This window comes from Ictidomys tridecemlineatus, unplaced genomic scaffold (assembly GCF_052094955.1).
Source record: "Ictidomys tridecemlineatus isolate mIctTri1 unplaced genomic scaffold, mIctTri1.hap1 Scaffold_462, whole genome shotgun sequence".
Taxonomy (NCBI): Eukaryota; Metazoa; Chordata; class Mammalia; order Rodentia; family Sciuridae; genus Ictidomys; species Ictidomys tridecemlineatus.
Genome location: NW_027522997.1, coordinates 195,121 through 216,149, shown reverse-complemented (window position 1 = coordinate 216,149; position 21,029 = coordinate 195,121). Strand labels below are relative to the sequence as shown.

At 35.4% G+C, this 21,029-nt stretch overlaps 1 long non-coding RNA gene across 5 annotated transcripts in view; it reads right to left on the bottom strand.

The window, feature by feature from the left end:
- Positions 1-21,029, bottom strand: part of LOC144373728 (uncharacterized) — an 86,757-nt gene that overhangs the window by 58,656 nt on the left and 7,072 nt on the right. For all 5 annotated transcript variants that reach the window (XR_013433287.1, XR_013433290.1, XR_013433286.1 and 2 more), the window contains exon 3: positions 13,671-13,762. This is a non-coding gene — a long non-coding RNA (uncharacterized LOC144373728). The remainder of the gene's footprint in view (positions 1-13,670; positions 13,763-21,029) is intronic.

Sequence of the window (21,029 nt, the reverse complement as noted above, 5' to 3'; positions counted from 1 at the left end):
CTCAATGGTAGAGTGCTCTCCTAGCATGCATGAGGCACTGGTTCGATCCTCAGTACCACATAAATGTGAAACAAAAATACTGTGTCCACCTAAAACTAAAAAATAAATATTTTTTAAAAATGCTTACTCTTAGTACTAGGAAGATTGCACATGCTGGTAAATGTGTTGATTGGTATCAGTTAAAAGAAACTTGGCTATTAGTTTCATGGAATGTTTATATTCTTCAGTCCAGCAATCTCCCTTTCAATAATCATAAAAACATGGACAGGGGCTGGGGTTATGGCTCAGTGGTAGAGTGCTCACCTCACACGTGCGAGGTCCTAGGTTCGATCCTTAGCACCACATAAAGATAAATAAATAAAATAACAGTATTGTATCTAACTACAAACTAAAAAAACAATTTTTTTTAAAAAAGGACAAAGATAAAATTCATGAGAGAATATTCCTTGCATCACTATCTATAGTGGGGAAAAATCAGATAAAATGCTCAAGATTGTTGATTAAAATAAAAATAACTCTTTTAAAAAGAAAAAAGGCCAATTAGAGCAATAAACTTTATACTATGTGAAATGGAAAGTGAAACGTGTGACTGGAAGTGAAATGGAACCTGTTTTTTCAAGAAAATTAATTTATTAAGAAATATGACGGGCTGGTGATGTGGCTCAAGAGGTAGCGTGCTTGCCTGGCATGCGTGCGGCTCGGGTTCGATCCTCAGCACCACATACAAAGATGTTGTGTCCGCCAAAAACTAAAAAATTTTTAAAAAATTCTCTCTCTCTCTCTCCCCTCCCTCTCTCTCTCTCTCTCTCTTAAGAAAAAAAAAGAAATATGACAACTTGTGGGTTGGGGTGTGGCTCAGTGGCAGAGCCCTTGCCTAGCACAAGTGAGGCTTTGGGTTCGATCCTCGGCACCACATTAAAAAATAAATAAATTATAAAATAAAGAACTCTGAAAAAAAAGGAAGAAAGAAAAGAAATATGACAATATGTAAAACCTAACAGTATAGAATGCAACAACAAGTCATGTCCTGTGACCTAGAAATCACACACAGGAGACTCTACTTGCAGAAAGAGGCTTACACATTAAAACATTTTATAAACAAAGATACACAGCAGTCTGTTAATTTTTTTAAAACTAGGAGGATTATAAATTATCAAACAAAAATGAAAAGTGATTCCTACCAGTGAAAAAAGAAGGGTGTGTGTAGAATAACTACAAATACATTTTATAAAAACTAAATACTCATGAATTAAAAAAAAGGTCCAGAAAACACAGCAAAATGACAACTGCAATGCAATAGCCTAGGTGAAGACAATAAAACTGTGTAACTTTTTCATATTTTTCTTAATAAGCACATATTACTTTCAACATACAAAGAGAGAAGAAGAGTGAAACAGAAGAGTAGGAGTGAATTCCTGGAAACCACAGCGTCATTCCCCCCCCCAACGTTCTGCCCATACTTAACTACCCCATGTCAAATCGACACACTGGCCACAAAGAGGAGAGATGCTAGTTGGAAAGCAAACCTTTTGACTATAAGGAAAGAAAACTCAGCCATGGCACTGATACCAGGAAGTACCTGAAGGACCAAAAAACAAGGCTGAATGTTGGAAAAGAAAGAGTGTAGGAAAAGATTTGGGAGTCCAAAGACCTACTGAAAATGTACCAGTGTTTTCTTTTAATTCACAAATGCACCCAGGTCTCTGAAGATTCAAGATTTTTCTAAGTAAACGGATCAAAAAATACAGAACAAGGAGAAGAGAAAATACTCTGACATATCATTTATTGTTCCCCATAGAGAATAAGATATTGCCAATTACAGAGTACCTCTGATTATAAAGAATACACACTAGAAATCAGGGAGTCCCTCTGAGAAATCTCCTTAAAGAGCTGGCCTACCTCTAAGCACTTCCTACCACATGAGCTATATCACATATACCATAGAGAAAAACGGGAAGAATCCTCAGATGCTCGCCTCTTGGATTATACCAGAACAATGGTATAATATTTGATTCCTCTCTCTTCTTCTTTATCATTGCTGTCACTTCACAATAAGACTGACCTGTTCCTTGATTGTGTTTTAGTTTATTTCATTGTAAGCACACTATATGTTCCGTGAGAATAGGCTGTTCTTAGATCTTTTTTGGTGTCACCTAGTACTAAGCCCTGTATACAGTTGATAGTTAATACATATTTATTGATAGATATCAGGCTAGGTGCTCAAAGTCATTCCAGACTAAGGTAAATTGAGAAACATGATTCCTTCTGCTACTGTGATTTTTTAAAATAATTCTATGAAGAGTGACATTACTCCAGGTGTCACTATACATGACTGTAATCCCAGCTACTTGGAAGGCTGAGGCAGGAGGATCCCAGCCTTGGCAACTTAATAAGACCTTATCTCAAAATAAAAAATAAAGAAGGCTGGGGATACAGCTAAGTGGTAGAGCACTTGCCTAGCAGGCATGAAGCCCAGGTGTAGTCCTTAGGACTACCAAAAAAAAAAAAAAAAGAAAGAAAGGAAGAAAGAAAGAAAGAAAAGAGGGTTATTATACAGAAGGCCCTAAAAAACCATTAAAAATTCTATTTAATGGGAGCAGGAAGAAACGTCCACAGAAAATGCCAGGGATTCCATGGGATTCAATTTTCATGGACAAGCCAACCAGTTTGGCAATGCATGAGGGCATAATTTTAAATGCAGTCATAGCTGAAAACAGGAAGGATATACACAATCAAGTATTTAGGGACAGTATGTTCCTTGGTGGAAGGCCACAACTTATAGTCATATGGCAAATGAAATACATGATATTATAAATGGTGGCATTGCAGGTAGCCCACAGAAGTTATTTACTTCACCACTGGAACAATATACTTTTATAATGATAAATAATTGAAAACTAGTTCATTGAAATATTGGAAAGCAATCAAGGAGAACACCACTAAAAGAACTTCTTTTCTCTGAAATATAGAAGCTTCAGGGAAAGTTCTCAATTAAAGCATTAAGGAGTTGGAGATGTCCTGTGCTGGGTTTCTGGGGGAAACTAGGCACTTGTGACCCTTAGAAGTCAGTGACACAGTATTTTTAATACACATAATTCCATTTCCAAATGCAGGTAGGGGAGGCAGAGCACCAATATTGCTCTTCGTTGACCACATTTTCTAGCAGCAATATAAACAAAAGGTGAGGGAAGATTTTCCCACATTAATGGAAGAACTGGAAGAGACACAGGGAGAAAGTGTGTTTAAAAGACATTAGCAAGAGCTCTGCTACAGCCACGTCTGCACAGTGCAGCGGGAGTGAGGCTCTTCCCATGAGGGAGAGCAAAGTCCACAGTTACCTTCAGCATTCCACCTTGCTTTATAAGTAACTTTACAGTTGAGTCCAAGTCTTGCCTCTCCTCTTCCATTGTTCTTCAGAGATTTGCATCCTATTTTATAAATGTGTGTCATCCCCTCATCCCCTCAGTGCTTGAACCTACCTCGTATACTTGCTGAATGAATGATGAAGAAAAAAAATGTCAGAATGCCTAACCTGGACACCAGTTACACAGAAATGGAACCACAGGCATAGGAAAGCTTTGATTAAAGGGGTGACAGAGGGGATCAAGTGAATTACGGGACAGGGGTATGTAGCTGACCATTAGATGGATCTAAGTCAATTATTCAGATTTGAGAGGTTGTAGAAATAGATACAACTAAGATGAAGATGTCTTATGAGCAAAAGAAAGGCAAGATGTCATGAAATTGTGCTTATAGAATGGAAAATTCTAGTCTTCCAAGATTTAGCAACTGGATCAGACGTACTGATCCTTGTCAAATGAAGCTAATCTAACCCTAACTTCTGTCAAGCCCAGCTGGTTTGCCCTGACCCAGACAGCCTCATGTTCCAATTCTATAGAGGCAGTTTGTAGAGAACAAAGCAGTTAGAGTTCAGAGGACAGAAAAGAAAGAAACTTGGCAGAAAAAGAAAGAGAGATTATTCAGAACAATTGGCCTAATTTGAGTTCAGAGGCAAAAAAAGTCACATCAGAATACCACATTCAATTGAAATAGAACAGGGATTTTTGACACAGAAACAAAAATAATTAAATGCCAATTCCCATAAATTTAGAAAGATCATTTGACTTCACACTATTTGGCCTTATGATAAGAAAACCAATATATGGGTCAAATTCCAAAAGTAAACCAGAGTTTGTGATAACAAACATGTTAACACTGTTAGCTTATTAGAGATTAGCTGTGAACCAGGAAGATAATTCATAATGTCAAAGAGCATTTTCAAGCTTGGATTCAGAATCTCTATTTTAATGTTTTACAAAACTTGGTTCATGTGTGAAGACATACATATACTTTGTTTCTGGGTGCTATGGTTTTGGATATGGTTTATCCCTCAAAAGGACATATGCTGGAAGATTGGTATCCAATAAAATGATGTTGGAGTAGTCAAACTTTTAAGGGGTAGGGCCTCATGGAAGGTAACTAGGTTACAGGGTTACTTATACCCTCATGAATGGATTCATGATGTCTTGGAATAGGTCAAACCTCATGGGACTGAATTAGTTCTTGATAAACTGGGCTATTGGAAAGCAAAGCCACACCATGCAATTGGCCCTTCTACGCAGTCCATTGGTTTCCTTTCTACTTCCTGACCATGTTGTGATAGCCATGGGTGTGGGGGAGGGAACTTTTCCAGAATACTAGCACCATGCTGTTTGGACCACCTTCCACCACCAGAATCATGAGCCAAATAAATCTCTTTTCTTTATGCACTACCTAGCATCACGTGTTCTGTTACAGCAACATGAAATGGACTAAGGAATTACATGAAAATTTTTTAAATGCAAGCTATTTACAAGAATGAATTATAGCCACATCAGTGTTTATATCAGCTCAATTCAAAATAGCTAAGCTATGGAACCAACCTAGGTACCTTTCCACAGATGAATGGATAAAGAAAATGTGGTATATATACAAAATGGAATGTTAGTAAGCCATAAAGAAGAGTGAAATTATGGCATTGGCTGGTAAATGGTTGGAACTGAAGAATGTCGTGCTAAGTGAAATAAGCCAGTCCCCCAAAAAACCAATGGTTGAATGTTATCTCTAATACGTGGATGCTAACACACAGTGCAGGAAAGTGGAGAGGAGAAGAATAGAAGTTCAATTGGATTAGATAAAGGAGAATGAAGAGAAGGGAGTGGAGAGGAGAATAAGAAAGATAGTACAATGAACTGAACATAACTTTCCTATGTTCATATGCGAATACATGACCAGTATAATTCCACATCATTTACAACCACAAGAATGGGATCCTAATTAGAATAAGCTATACACCATGTATGTATAGTGTTAAAATACACTCTACTGTCATATAAAAAGAATAAAAAAAATTAAAAAGAATGAATTATACAGAACCGTATATCTAGACCCTTGTACTATTTCATATTTCTTTAAACTACATGTAGGAAATATGTAAAGAAAATAAATTTTCATATTAGGCTAAAATATATTTATTATCTTCCTATATTTAAATCACTGTTCCTAATGAAAACATTTTCAATGCTTCTGAGATGACCTTGAACATCAGACATCAATGTAGTAACACACATTGCTTAATTCACTCTTTCCCTGACCTTGTCCTTCCTTTTAATGGAACTTGACTTTTAGAATTTACCATTCTCAGACTAGTCATGTGCTTCAGGAAGAGCTAACATATATTCCAGGCCCAACTGAAGAATCCTGATTTGTCTAAGCTAATTATGGCAGATCTATTTCCCCCACCCGGGTTAAGTTGGGACATGTTAAAAATTAACTTTGGTCAATAATATGTGAATAAAAATCTGTAGGATGTGGAGGTGGGGACATAGAAACACACACAGGAGGAAGTGTCATTGTTTTCAAAAAGAAATAAGAAACACAAGGCTTCTAAATATTGTGTTTCAACTCTAACATCTGGAGGATGGCTCCAACATCTACATAATAGCAGCCATCTTGTAACCATCCAGAAAGCCCCCTGGGTCCATGCCTTCACGTCTAGGATGGCACAGTAGAAACACAGAGAAAACACATGCTTCAACCTGAAAAAAATGAATCCCCCTTAAAACATCCTGGTTACATATGTAATAACTTTTCCCTGTTTAAATTCTGATTTGGGTTTTTTATTAGTTGTATCCAAAAGCATTCTAACTACTATTAAGTCTGAACTATTTCAAACTTACATTTAAATATTAAAAAATGGAGCTATTATTTGAGGGATGAAAAATGACAATGACAAGAGTATGCTACTTAATTTTTTTAACCACACAAATATAAAATAAAGATATTGTGTCCACCTATAGCTACTTAATTTTTTACTAGGACATCTAGCCCAAGGTACAGAACTCAGTACTTCTAGTGAATCCTAAAGTCTATTATATTTCAAAGGTGTTTACTACTCTATTCCCCCTTCACTACTTGCCTCCCCTCCTTCCCCACTTACAAGCAAACACATAAGTACACATACCACAGTCTGACAGATTAGGTCCTCAGCCTGCTGACCAGTTCATCATCCAGACTGGCGGTGCTACTTTCCCCATGTCATGACTTTAGGAAAATGGAAAGTATCTTCTTCTAATAACGGTAAAGACAAACACCAAAAAAGTAATATACTGCTCATGACAGGCTCTGTGTACTGGTGAATAAATGCTTTGTACATGAAAATAATTTGTGTTCCAGTCCTGCCACTTTCCAGCTATATGACAGCAGGCAAATAACTAAAATTCACTCCCTGTCATTTTACTCCATTGTGAGGTGATGATGATATTACTCACCTTGCAAGGATCTCGTGAAGGTTAAATTAGACACACATAAAAAATTTTATTGATCATATTTTTATCAAAAATAGTTTTGTGTGTAACAACAATAGTTGGAAATTTCTGGAATTTCAAAACTATATGTTACTAAAATCAATAGTTACTAGGACTGAATTCTGAACAAATTATAAATGTTATCTTAAGTTCTAAGGAAACCATTCCCTCTGGCCTTAAGTTCTTTGACTCCATTTTCTCATTTGGAAAACAGCTCTGTGGTGTTTCTCTACAGGTAGTGAATGAGCAACAAATACAGCTTGTAAACTTCCTGATAAATGAATACTTTATCTCATAGCCCTGGAAGCAACCCTGACGTCTTAAATTATGTAATCCTGGTATTACATTATATTAGTCTGGCTCATATAAAATGTAAGCTACAAAAATATCAAAGCTAAGAAAAAATATTTACTCATGCTTTTACATGCAGAAAGAGGATGCATGCATTGCCAAGATTCCATAGAACAAGCTCAAACGAGAGCAACAATGCCTCAGTTATTAGAGAGGGCAATGGCCTGAAGCAGTCCTAAGGAACAAAGATTACTTGGTCCATGCAAGAGTCAATATTTAAGCATACAATGAGTAATTCCCACTTTAAGTTCATGAACATATTTCTTTTCAAGAACTTCTTTTTGGTTACAAATTTCATTTGTGGTCTCCCTACCTATAATCCATGAACCTATGAATGAACAAAACGTTGAAACATGAAACTCTCCAGTAAACAAAAATGTCAGTACAGACTTAATTCTGACTAGACCATCTCAACAAGGTTATACAAGACTTGTACTGTACTTCTCAGTCTCCAAAAATACTCATTTATCTACCCTGGCTAAAGCAACAGATTGAATGTTCTACAAAGATTTGTGGTAAATGCATGAATGACACCTCCAGACTATATCAAATCATGGGGCTCTTAACTTTAAATCATTATTATTTAAAATCCTCTGACAAGTAAAGTGACTCTTTGGGAGAATGAACCTCATATTCCACATTAGAATCATTTAAATTCAAATGAATATTATTGTTGCTAATAGAAACTTCATTTCTAAATATTTTTTTCAAATGTTCTAGTCATGCTATAAGCTAAAAATAACCATTAAATTATATTAATGCTAGCTTTGTGATCTTGAGCAAATCACTTAATTTTCTGCACCTTAATTTTCTTATCTGTTAAATGAAAATGGGATTGGGTGACTTTTTAGGTCCTTTAGAAAATAAAGACAAATAATAATTGTTATCATTTATGTCATTTTAATTAAAGATGTGAAAAATGTAACCAAAGATTCTGTAAAACATTAAGTCTAAAAGAAATTGAACCACAGCCAAGAATTTTTGTAAACCCCAAATCCCCTCTCGATAGCACCAAACAATTGAGTTTTACAGAGTTAACTATGAAAAAGGTAAATTTCTTATTAGTAAAACTGATAACCTCCTGGGCTAATTTAATTCATTCCCTACTTGCCAACCAGAAATGTATGATTTTTACCTTTCTGGTTTAACAGCATAATGTTAGAAACTTTAAGGCCTACTCTTGCCTCATCTCTTATATACATGAAAACAGTGAGGCTCACTCAAAAAAAGAATACTTATGGGCATTCTCATCCATAGCCTACCTGCCTGCCCCTCTATAGGGTATACTGTATTTTCTCTTGCCTTTGTCTTACTTGCAATAAACTGCTCTAATAACTTCCCCACCAAAAACATAAAATCCACGAACGAAAAAAACTACATAATTCATATTGTCTTCCAACACCCACAGAAAGGGTCTTAGAGTCAACTCAAGCAAACTTCTCCCCTGCGCCCCACCCCCACTGAAATCAACATACCATATTAAAAATGTGTGATTATTGGTCCACATTCAGACTTTGAATGAACGAATGAAGTGGCTTGTCTCCCACAGTTAGGGCAATGTAAAATCTAAAGACATACACCAAAAAAGTAATATACTACTCATGACAGGCTCTATGTATTGATAAATAAGTGCCCTGTACATGAAAATAATTTGTGTTCCAGTCCTGCCACTTTCTGGCTATACGACAACAGGCAAATAACTAAAATTCACTCCCTGTGGTTTTACGCCACTGTAAGGTGATGATGATATTGTTCACCTTGCAGGGATCTCGTGAAAGTTAAATTAGACACATAAAAATGGCCTGGCACAAGCCAACCATGGAATAGGCAAAAGACACTAAAAGACATGCCATCTGCCTTACAAAACTTCTCCCTTCCCTCAAGGTAAGTTAAACAGAATCCAATGCAACAGATAGCTGCCATATTTTTCACTGGGCTGTCAGTTCCCCTTAGGCACAGAATATTTCTGATTCATCTCTGCATGCTAGTACCCAGCAGATTGAAAACATAATGAACGTTATTCAATGGGGAAAATGAGAAATTCTTTGGGTCTGAGGATGTTAATATTATCCCAGACCCAGTGAAAGAAAGTTCCAATTTTCAGTTTGGCCAAATAGGTAAGTGTTTACTACAAGCTTCTATGTGGTTCAAAGCAAATAAGCTATTCTGAATTCTAATAATTACATTCTCTAAAATATAAAAAACTCAATTGCCCTAAAGCTCTCAATTTTAGTTTTGAAAAACCAATTCTTTCCTAAACAATGGAGTGGGTAACCACAGAAACTTGTGGAATCTCTTTTCCTAGAAAACACGAAGAACAGGAAAGAAGCCAGTCAGTCTGGAAATGGCTTCAAAATCTGCCGATAAGCAAGAAGTTGGGCTGAGTTAGATGCCCCTTGAAGGGTTCCTCTAGACCTATGCCACTAAGAAAAATAATTCTAATAATTCTGTCATTTATGTCCAAGAAAATAAAATTAATCTAACATCTCCCAGTACAGTCATTGGAAATTATTTTATTTGGATCTAGTGATGCTTTTACAAACCCATTTTCTTCTTAAATTATAGTAAACTGTACTAAGCTCTTAATTTGAATATGAGCTCCTTAATAATACAGAATAGAAATTGCACTTAACACAGTAAACAAAATTATTTATTCATTTCTCTTTTTCAGTCTATTTCATGACCTTAAATCTACTCATCCCCAAAGCCTTATAAGAAATACTATTTCCTCAAAAATACATCACTCTATTTTTTCCATTTACAGATGTCCAAGGCATTCATTACCCAAATCACAATGCACAGGTGATTAGTGATATCTTCTATTTTCATCTGATTCACAAGTAACAGTTTATTTCTCCCCAGCTGAACTGTAAGCTCAAAAGCCCAAGTTTTGGAGCCCTCATGTTTAAACTGAATTCAAGGTAAGTACTTATTCATCATTAAGTTCTTATTGGCTCACAGGTTGAGTTTAAGCAAAAGGAAAATGTAAAAGCAATACTATTTAACTCTGCACACTGAGCACCTGTATGAAGTTTTGGCAAAGCAGACACTCCACAAAGTCAAAAATAAAGCTTCTCAGACTACTATATATTGGCACTTGCCACTTAGCTGCAACTAACATAGTTGAAGGTTAAGACACACAAGGGACCCAGAGTTAAAGATGCAATTGGTTTAGCTGCTACCCTATAAAGAATGAGCAGCTATCAAGGACGGTCCATTCACATACAGATGGCAGCTACTATAGAAAAGCAGAAAGCACAGCACCTTCCCCAGAAAACAGGGCTATGCATGTTCCGATTTTACATGGAATCCATTATTCATTCTGTCAGACTAAGTCAGTTAAATGACAACAAACAGAAAGGAAAGGAGTGTTAGAAAATTACAGTGTAATAACATGACTGTAAAACTTGTATTTTCTCACTATTCATAATTCAAAGAACACATCTAGATCAGACCAATGGGCTCAAAAGCTCAATCTTAAGTGCATTCCACACACTCATACAGAGAGGCAGACCCCTGGTCCTTTCTCCACATATTAAATGAAAACTTCTGGTCCCTACTATGTGTCAGGTACTGTCTAAGGCATTGGCACTTTATCAAACATGCAATTCTAGTAACATTATATAAAGTCTCAGCTTCATATTTTAGAGGGAAGACACCTCAGGCTTGGCCCAACCTCTTATTTGAGCAAGAAGAAACTCAAGGAACAGAGAGGATAACCTCGTTGGTTATTGTGGCTTTATGAGAACAAAGGCAGGAGTAGAAAACAAACTTTTTATCCCCCCCTCCCCAGTAATAAAATTTACTTTTTCTACTAAGCAAGTATTTCTATATGCTTCCTACACACCAGACAGTATACAAGGTACCAGATACACAGGATTCTGACCCTGGTGCTGTCCTCAAAAGGCACAGTCTAACAGCAAGGCAACAGACAGAAACAGCAAACCATATCTCTAATTGTTTAGGACTTCAATTTAAAAAAAAATAATAATAAAGTTGTAATAGTTTGTTGTAGACTCTTAATAACCCCATGAAGATAAAATCTAGATCTTACTACTCCTGTCATATAGATTGAGAAACTGAAGTATGGAGTGAATAAGGGACTCTACTAAGGTCATCTCCAGTGGCAGCAAAATGCCTAGAAACCAAGTTTATTTACTCCAAGGTAGACATTCTTTTCACACTAGATGGAAAAAAAGCAGATGTTCTTTTTATGTTCAGTTCCTTTCCGACCAAGAGCACACATTTGCAAGACTGCATGCAGAACAACCTGTGGTTGTGAAAGCAAATTTAACTGGCTGTGAGGTGTCATCAGCTGAGGTTAGTTATTTGATGACTGAGTAATCACCCAACAAGACATTGTAAGTAGCATTCTTAAAGTGCCCTTTATATATACAAAGAATAGATGGAAACGGTCCTATCCTTCGGGGAATTAATATGTAGAAAATGGGTATATAAATATTTCAACAAAAAGTGACAAAATTAAATAAACTACAAAAGTAGAATAATCACAAACAATTGCAAATTTAACAAACTAAATGTTTTGCAGAACTTCTAAGAAGACCTGCCAAGAAACTGATAATTCAAGAGTTAAATAGAAAAGAGAAGCCTGTATAGGAGATGACACATGCCAGTCTTCTGATTATTGAAATACAGGCTCTTACTAAAAAATGTTCACCACACTTAAGTAAAATATCAACTTCCTAATTCCTTCATTTCACTTTCCACCATTAGTCAAAATAATTATACAAATATTCCATTTCTCTTCTTCTAGGAAAGTTATTAATTTTGTAATCTTCTCTATTCAAAAGAAATGAATTTCCATCAGTGTGACTTTAGCTAAAAGGGTAAAACTGTGTGATCTCATCGCCCTTTTATTCTTCTATCCTCTTTCAGTTGCAACCTAAATGAAATTAATGATCATTTTTCTCTGGTGCACAGTAAAATTTATATACACATTCAAGAAGAGCAATTTTAACATTAACTTTAATTGTTACTTAATATCATATTTTATTCATACTACTAAACATCATCATGGTTTCATAAAAAGATACAACTATTTTAAACTTAAGCACACTGTAGAATTATTAACAAATTAGACAAAGTTAAAAAGAAACAAATACTAGTAATTTTCAGTTAATGACAGGAAAAATTACTTTAAGAATGAGCTAAAGGGGCTGGTGTCATGGCTTGGTGGTAGAGCAGTTGCCTACCATGCGTAAGACACTGAGTTCAATCCTCAGCACCACCTAAAAATAAATAAATAAAGGTATTGTGTCCATCTACAACTAAAAATATTTAAAAAAAATAACAGGCTATAAAGTAAAAATTATAATCATGCTACCAAAGTAGTAATATTTATTTTAAAAATACAACTCAGGGGAGAAAAAAAAAATCTCTTAGTATTCCTGCATTTACTCAGGGGATTCAAACTTAGAGCCAGTTACCTTTCTTTGAAATATTTGGTGAATTTTACAGGCTGATAAGCAGCAATTTTCAGAACCACCACAGCAGGTTTCACTAGAATTACCACAAGCATATCAAAAAATTATTTCATCATATCTTTTAGTTCTTAAAACTTAATTTCATCACAAGAAGACATATTTTAATAAATACCAGTTTAAAATCTAAATTTGAAGCAAAAACATAGTAACTTGTTTAGGGAAGAGAGAAGCTGGGCTTGAATTCATGTTTAGGTCCTTAAGACAATGACTTGTATGTCAAATTGGATTCTAAAAGTTTAAGGGAGTAATTAAACATGCAGCGACAGTGACATCTAGTGTTAACAGCTGCAAGCCAACTACACTACTATTAAATCCTCAAATGCTGAAGAACTATCCAAAGCTTCTCTTTAAGAACAAACAGAACTTGTGCATTATATTAAATAATAATAATAACCAAAATGGTTCCATAGATTTCCTTCCAGACATTAAAAAGCCTTACTGAAAAAAACAGAGTAAATTAAAGACCAAAAAGTAAATGCATTATTTATTTCACACAGTCAACATCTCCAACTTTCTCCCTTCGTTTAGGAGAGTAATGAATGCACAGGTAGTCTGGAAGGTGTTCTGATAAGAGTTTCACAATCTTTTAAACTTTCGCCTATATGATTAAAGATACTGCACAGATAGTAAATACTCGATAACACATCAGGAAAAAAGAATGTAGGACATTTCAGGAATACTTGAAGAAGACACAAAGAAAAAAGAATAGTTACTGCAGTGAGAAACAAGTCTATATTTCAGCCCTGGCTTCCTTGCTTTATATTTGTTGATTTGAAAGGTCAACTTTGTAATCAGTTGATATTTTTGCCCAAGGATTTAGAATTTGGCAGCACAGGTTAATTCATTATACCATTTTTATAGTTTTATGCTACAGATGAATCTGTAAAAGTAAGCAAAATTTCGACAATTATTTTTGGCCAGGACAATTTTGTGTAAAAAGAAAAGTTAGCATTAGATGAAGCTTACTTACCTATTTGTTTTGGAAAGTTCGTCCTTTCCCCTTTTAACTCCAAAAATTCTTGTGATCAAGGAACTAAAGAGAAGAGTGGATGAATTTCTCACCTATTATAAAAATAAACACACAATATGGGTCAAGGAATATTTATGGCATGAAATCAACATGTATAATGGTCAACTAGGTATTCCAATCATTATACCATTGGCTAGTGTAGGACTAAAGAAAACATGGTTTGTTTTCACAAAATGAGACAACTTTTTTAAAAAAAACTTAATAGTAATTGACTCAATGAACTCTTAAATTAAGCCCTAACTCCAAACACAATATAGTTTTTTCCTATTCTAATATTATCAATTGATTTCATTTTGTCCTTGAATTGAATCACCAAACAGTACTTTAAGAAAAAAAAACTATTTTTCATATCCTTCCTGACAATGATTATTCTAGACCTCAACTCTTTTCACTTATTTTTCTGTACTTACCTACCTGTGAGAAAATACTTGTAAGACTTAATTTCAAAGAATCCATGTAATAAATAGTCAAGAAAATACTTAATATTCCAAATGCCATTAACTTCACAATGCCAATAATATAGCCAAGGGATATTAACCCTAAAATTATATGATAGAACTGATTAATAAAAACAAGAGGCAAGAATAATGTTAATAAACTTGGATCATTTCTCCAAGACACTACAGAGTATGTTTTCCAAGCCAATGCATCAAGATACTTTGGAATTTCACGACAATGTCTTGAATATTCTAGCATTATTGGTCTTCCTCAATCACCTTGCCAAATCAGAGTAGAGAGGTTTAAGTATGTACTGCCTTCCTTATGGTGTGCAAGGCAATATATCAGCACCACAGAGAATATCTAGAAATAGAAGACACACAATTGCTGCCATCATAGAGCTTATTTTCTAATTAGGTAAGTGATCATATGGTATGTTAAGTAGCAATATAATCAGAAAAGTCATTAAAAGTAATAATGCAGGCTGGAGCCATAGCTCAGTGGTAGAGCCCTTGCCTCGCACATGTGAGGAACTGGGTTTGATCCTCAGCACCACACAAAAATAAATTAATAAACAAAGATTTTTTTAAAAAAGTAATAACTTGAGATTTAGAAAACCACTTCCTGAAACCATTGCATAAGGGTCACAAACTCAAACGCCCAGTAGAAGCAGGGAGCAACAGAGGCAGCAGTGGACTGTGTCTAATTTAGTCCCTGCTCAGCTTCAGCTGACTAGCTGCCATGAAGGAATGCAAGCCTAATGTTGCCAGATCTTCTGCTTTTTTAACAGAAGCCAGAAACATGATTTTTATGTGAAATCTCACTATTTTGAAATGTTGGCAACAAATTAAAGAAAAGGGGTGGTGGAAAAATGACCATAGAGTCCAAATAAAATTCATACCAAAATTGCAATGAAACCCTAATCTTGGACAGATCTACTTAGGTCCATTCAATAGTCAGCAAACATTAATGGAGTCCCTACTACATGCCCTGCCTAATATGCCCAAACTGTAACAAATAGATCCATCCTGTCAATATCAGTATCACCTCTGCCTATCACAGGTCTTGATTATCTTACTCAGTCTCAGAAGGCTTGGTAAGGACATTTAGGACACCATTACTTCCCTCAAATCATAACAATGATAAAACACAAAAAGAAAGGTTAAAAGTAGGGCTCAGTGATAGAGTGCTTGCCCAGCACCACAAGTAATAACAAAAAAATAAACAAAACACAACAGAAACACAAATTCCATTTTGCCCTAAACCAAACTCTCTGACAAAGGCTGCCAGATGCACTAAAGTTAAACATCTGGAGATGTTGAGAATACACACTTTAAACAAAACCATAGGGTTTTTTTTTCACTTTGTGAAACAGGCACAACCCAGAAATAAAATTCTTTTTTTTTAATCAATAGACTGAGGGCAAGAGACAGATAATGCATTTTAGTAATATTAATATGGACAAATGGAGCCGGGTGCAGTGACACACGCCTGTAATCCCAGAAAGGCCGGGGGACCACAAGTTCAAAGGCTGAGGCAGGGGGACCACAAGTTCAAAGCCAGCCTCAGCAACTTACTGAGGCCTGAGCAGCTTAGTAAGACCCTGTCTCTAAATTAAAAAAAAAAAAAGATGAACCAATGGGTATCAATACTATCAGCTTGATCCATCCTGCATAGGCTGAATGTTTGTGCCTCCTTCCCCAAATACATATGTAGAAATCCTAACCTTCAAAGTGATGGCTTTGGGAGGTGGGGTACTTAGGATATGATTAGGTTATGAAATCTTTACACTTATAAATGAAATATTAAATGCTCATATTAAAGAGACGAGAGAGAGAGAGAGAGAGAGAGAGAGAGAGAGAGAGAGAGAGAGATCCATTGCCCCCTTTAACCTTTTACAAGATAAGGCAACTTCTATGAACCAAAAAGCAGGCCCTCATGAGACACTGAATCTGCTGGCACATCGATCTTGGATTTCCCAGCCTCCAGAACTATGAGAAATAAATTTTTGCTGCTTATAAGTCACCCATTCTGTGGCATTTTGTTATAGCAGCTCAAACAGACCAAGAAATCCATTATAAAATTCCTCCATTTAGTAGCCAATTATGATCAATACCTATTCTGATACATATAGCAAAACGGTGATACTCTATCAGAACTTCTGCATTAATTACTTAACATTCCCAGAAAAAATTTTAAAAACTTTCCCTAATCATCTATTTGGTTACCCTGTTCACTCAATACAGAATTATTTGCATGTATTAACCAATTTTCCATTCAGGGCAGAGCAAACCTCCAAAAGTAATCAATTGATGATACTTGGTTTTATTTATTTATTTTTTTTAAAGAGAGAATGGGGGACGCAGAGAGAGAGAGAGAGAGAATTTTAACATTTATTTATTTTTTCTTAGTTCTCGGCGGACACAACATCTTTGTTGGTATGTGGTGCTGCTGAGGATCGAACCCGGGTCGTACGCACGCTAGGCGAGTGCACTACCGCTTGAGCCACATCCCCAGCCCCCAATACTTGGTTTTAATATTTTAAAAATGACTTTCCCTTCTTTGAGATACAATACACATACTGTAAAATTCACCATTTTGAAGTATACAAGTCAGTGGTTTTTACTATATTTCTAAAGTGGGAGACTATCACCACTAAATCAACAATATTTTCACAGCCCCAAAATGAAACCCTGCACACATTAGTCATCATTTTCCCTCCACCCATAGTAGGAAAGCACTGATCTATTTCTGTCTCTAAATATTTGCCTATTCCAGACATTTCATATACATAGGATCATGAAACAGATGGCCTTTTATGTAAGCCTTCTTTCACTCAGCACAATATCCTCAAGATTCACCCATATTCTAACATTTTTTGATATGTTCTTCCTTTTTATGGTAATATCCCATAATAGAGATATATCACATTTTTTAAATCTGTTCAGCATTTGATGGGACATTTGGCTTGTTTCCCATTTTTTGGCTATTATGGATAATGCTACTGAAAACATCTGTGCACAAATTTTTGTATCAACATGTTTTCACTTCTCTTAGGTATACATCTAGAAGTAGTATGGTAAATTATTACAGTAACTCTGCTTGTAGGAACTGCCAAAATGGTGGTACCATTTTATATTCTGATTAGCAATATATTAGGGCTTCAATTTCACCAATTCTGTGATTCTGCACATCTTCCTCAATACTTTTATTGTCCATCTTTTTAATCTTAGTGAGTACAAAATGGTATCTCATTGTGGCTATGATTTGCATTTCCCTAATGATGCTAAACATCTTTTTATGTACTTATTGACCATCTGAATATCTTTTGGGGGGAAATATATTCAAATGAATTGTCCATTTTTTTAATTGGGTTATCTTTTTATTATTATTGAGTTCTAAGAGTTTTCTGTATATTCTTAATTTTGATCAAGTCTAATTTACCTATGTTATTTTCTGTTGCTTGTACCTTAGGTGTTGTATCTAAGACACTGTTAACCCACTCCAAGGTAGAAAAACTTACACAAGTTTTCTTCTAAAATTTTTATAGCTCTTACATTTAGATTTTTGATCCATTTTTAGTTCCTCAAACATGAAATTCATTCCCTTGCATTATAGCTATCTAATGGTACTAGTACTATTGGTTGAAAGAACTATTCTTTCTCCATTGATCTTTGAGCACTATTTTTTAAATTTTTTGTGGAGATTTATTTCTGGACAATCAATCCTATTCCATGATTTATATGTCTATCCTGATGTCAAATCCATAATCAAATTTACTACTGCTTAGTAGTAATTTTTGAAATTGGGGCCTATGAGCCCTTTGACTTTTTTTCAAGATTGTTTTGTCTAGTATGGGACCCTTGTATTTTTTTAACATATATTAGGACCAAAATATTAATTTATGCCAAAAAATATTCAGATGGAATTTTAACAGAAATTATGTTGAATCTGTAGATCAATTTGGGGAATATTATCATCTTAATGATAGAACGTCTTCCAATAATGAACATGGGATATCTGGTCCTCTTGCATTTCTCTGAATAATGTTTTCAGATTTTCAGTGTGAAAGGTTGCACTTTTTCTGTTAAATTAATTTCCTTTTAAAAAATATTTTTATTAGTTATTGATGGGCCTTTATTTATTTGTTTATATGTGGTGCTGAGAATAGAACCAGTTTCTCACACATGCTGGGCAAGCACTCTACCACTGAGCCACAACCCCAGCCTCATCTTCTGTTAAATTTATTTCTAAAGTATTTTATTCTTCTTTATATTTTTATTAGTGCATTACAGTTATACATAATAGTGGTATTCTTTGTGACATGTACATACATGCATATATTGTAATTTACTCCATTTCATTCTCTAGACTTCCCCTTTCCCTCCCTTCCTCCTTTCCTGAATCCCCTTTCTCTACTGATCTTTCTTCTATTTATTTTATTACCTTTATTTATTTAATTTTTAATAGGTGCATTATAATTATACATAAAACTGTGACTCATTGTGATATATGCATACAGCACATAGCATAATTTAGTCCATTTAGTCTTCCTCCACTCCACCCTGCCCTTCAATGACTTTCTTCTATTATACTATTCTCCCTTCTGTTTTCATCAGATTCCCTTTTATTATTCCTTATTTCTCTTCACTTCCACACAGGAGAGAAAAGATTTGACCCTCGTCTCCCTGAGTCTGGCTTATTCACTTAGCATGTTGTTCTCTAGTTCTATCCATTTATCAGCAAATGATATAATTTCATTCTTCTTGATGGCTGAGTAGAACTCTATTGTGTACTGCCAGTGTCTCAGCTGGCACTGAATCACGAGCCACTACACAGCTTTGTAGATTCAAATAGCAATTCTTTATTCCAGAACTCACACCGGCCTCCAGCTAACATGTTCTGATCCAATCTCCAAAATCCCGCCGCCCCCAATCACCTACTCCACAGAGGCTTTTTCCAAATCCAATTTGAATCTCAACAGGAACACGCAGCAGGAACACCCTAATCCCAGCAGCAATAATCTTCAACCTCCAACTTCCCTAAAACCCCTATTGTCTTAAAGTGGGAATGCCTTAAACCCAAATTATCTTAAGCCCAGATACTTCCTCAAACCTGCAGGATACTTCCTCAAACCTGGATCCACCCTCATTCACCTTGAGCAGGGTCGCCTTTCTCAAACACACATGCAAGGTCACAGCGGATTTCAAAGGCAAGTCCATTTAACATGGGGTACGCTGGCAAGGATTTTGAATCGTCATTTCTACTTGGCAATGGCCCTCAGCAGTGTACATATGCCATACATTTTCTTCTCTTCTTTTATTCTTTTTTAAAAATTCTTTTTGAATTAATGTTTGGACTATTCATTGCTCAAGTAAAAATGATTTTGATACTTTTATCTTGTATTCAGCCACCTCATTGAACTTGTTTATTAGCTCTAATTTATGTGAGTGTGTTCCTTAGGATTTTCTACATAAAAGATCATGGCATCAGAAAATAAAAACAGTTACACATTCCTTTATTACATCTTATTTTGGCCTGATTGCCCTAGTTAGTTCTAATGTAATGCTGAACATAAGTGGCAAGAGTGTATACCCTTGACCTTTTACTGATCTTAAGGGAGAGCTTTCAGTTTTTCACCAGTAAGTATATGCTATGTTTTCCACTGCTGTTCTTGATCAGGTTGAGAAAATTCCATTCCTAGTTCATTGAGTGTTTTTAATCATGAAATGGAATTAGATTATTGTCAAATGCTTTTTCTACATCTGCTTAAACATCATTTAATTTTTGCCCTTTATTCATTACATGTTACATTAGCTGATTTCCTATGCTGAGATGTATACTGTTTTAAAACTGTTGAAGTTAAAAAACAGACCACTAAATAGTTATTATAAAGGGTCAGTTGGTCCCATTATTTTTGAGACTGTGGCAAGGCAAACCATCATGGCAGGGAGCATGTAGTAGAGAACAACTGTTTACCTTATGGGAGTCAGAAAGCAAAAGAAAAGAGAGGAGGGATGTAGGTCCCAACAGGATTTTCGAGAGCACGCCTCCATGACCTAACTTCCTCCCACTAGGCCCCACCTCCCAAAGGTTCTATTACTTCCCAATAGTACCACAGGATGGTGATCAAGCCTTTCACACATGGGCCTCTGGGGAAATTCTTAGATCCAAACTATAGCAACAGTAATACAATAAAAGCAAATTCCTTTGGGGAAAAATGAATGAAGGAGTAGGCAAGTTAAAAAAAATTAAAGACAGAATTAGTGGTAAAGTTGAAAATGCAGAGATTAGAACAACTGTCAAGTAATTCTACCTATAAACAATTCTTTTTATCAGGGAAAACCAGAATACTTCCTGCTCTCTACCTCTTTCTTCACTGAGTCTCCAACATATGGTTGGCAGGGACTTGGTAGTCAGCTGCAAAGTGACAACTGTTACCAAAGTATTTCTCTTCTATTCATTGAATAGATAATTTTTTTCTTTCTTTCTTGGCATAAGAAAGCTTCTATATATAGACTTGTATAAGAGAAGAATTTATTAGCTCTAATTTATTAGAAAATTAGGTTACACCAGGTTGTATGCGTGTGTACAAGCACATATGTACACTCATTTTTTAATTACATAACATATAAACTCCCTTAACAAATATTCAAAAAATATGAAAGGGGAGCCCACCCTGTGCAATTGCTATGTAGCATGATCACTGACACACCATACACCCCTAGTAGGCAGTCAAGGATAGGGTCAAGATACAACATTTTAATATTCTGTCCAGGGTATGTGATACAGGTTTAGAGCAGAAAGAGACATTTTTTGAAAAAAATTAAATGAGATTTGAGTTCTAAGCCATGTGACTTT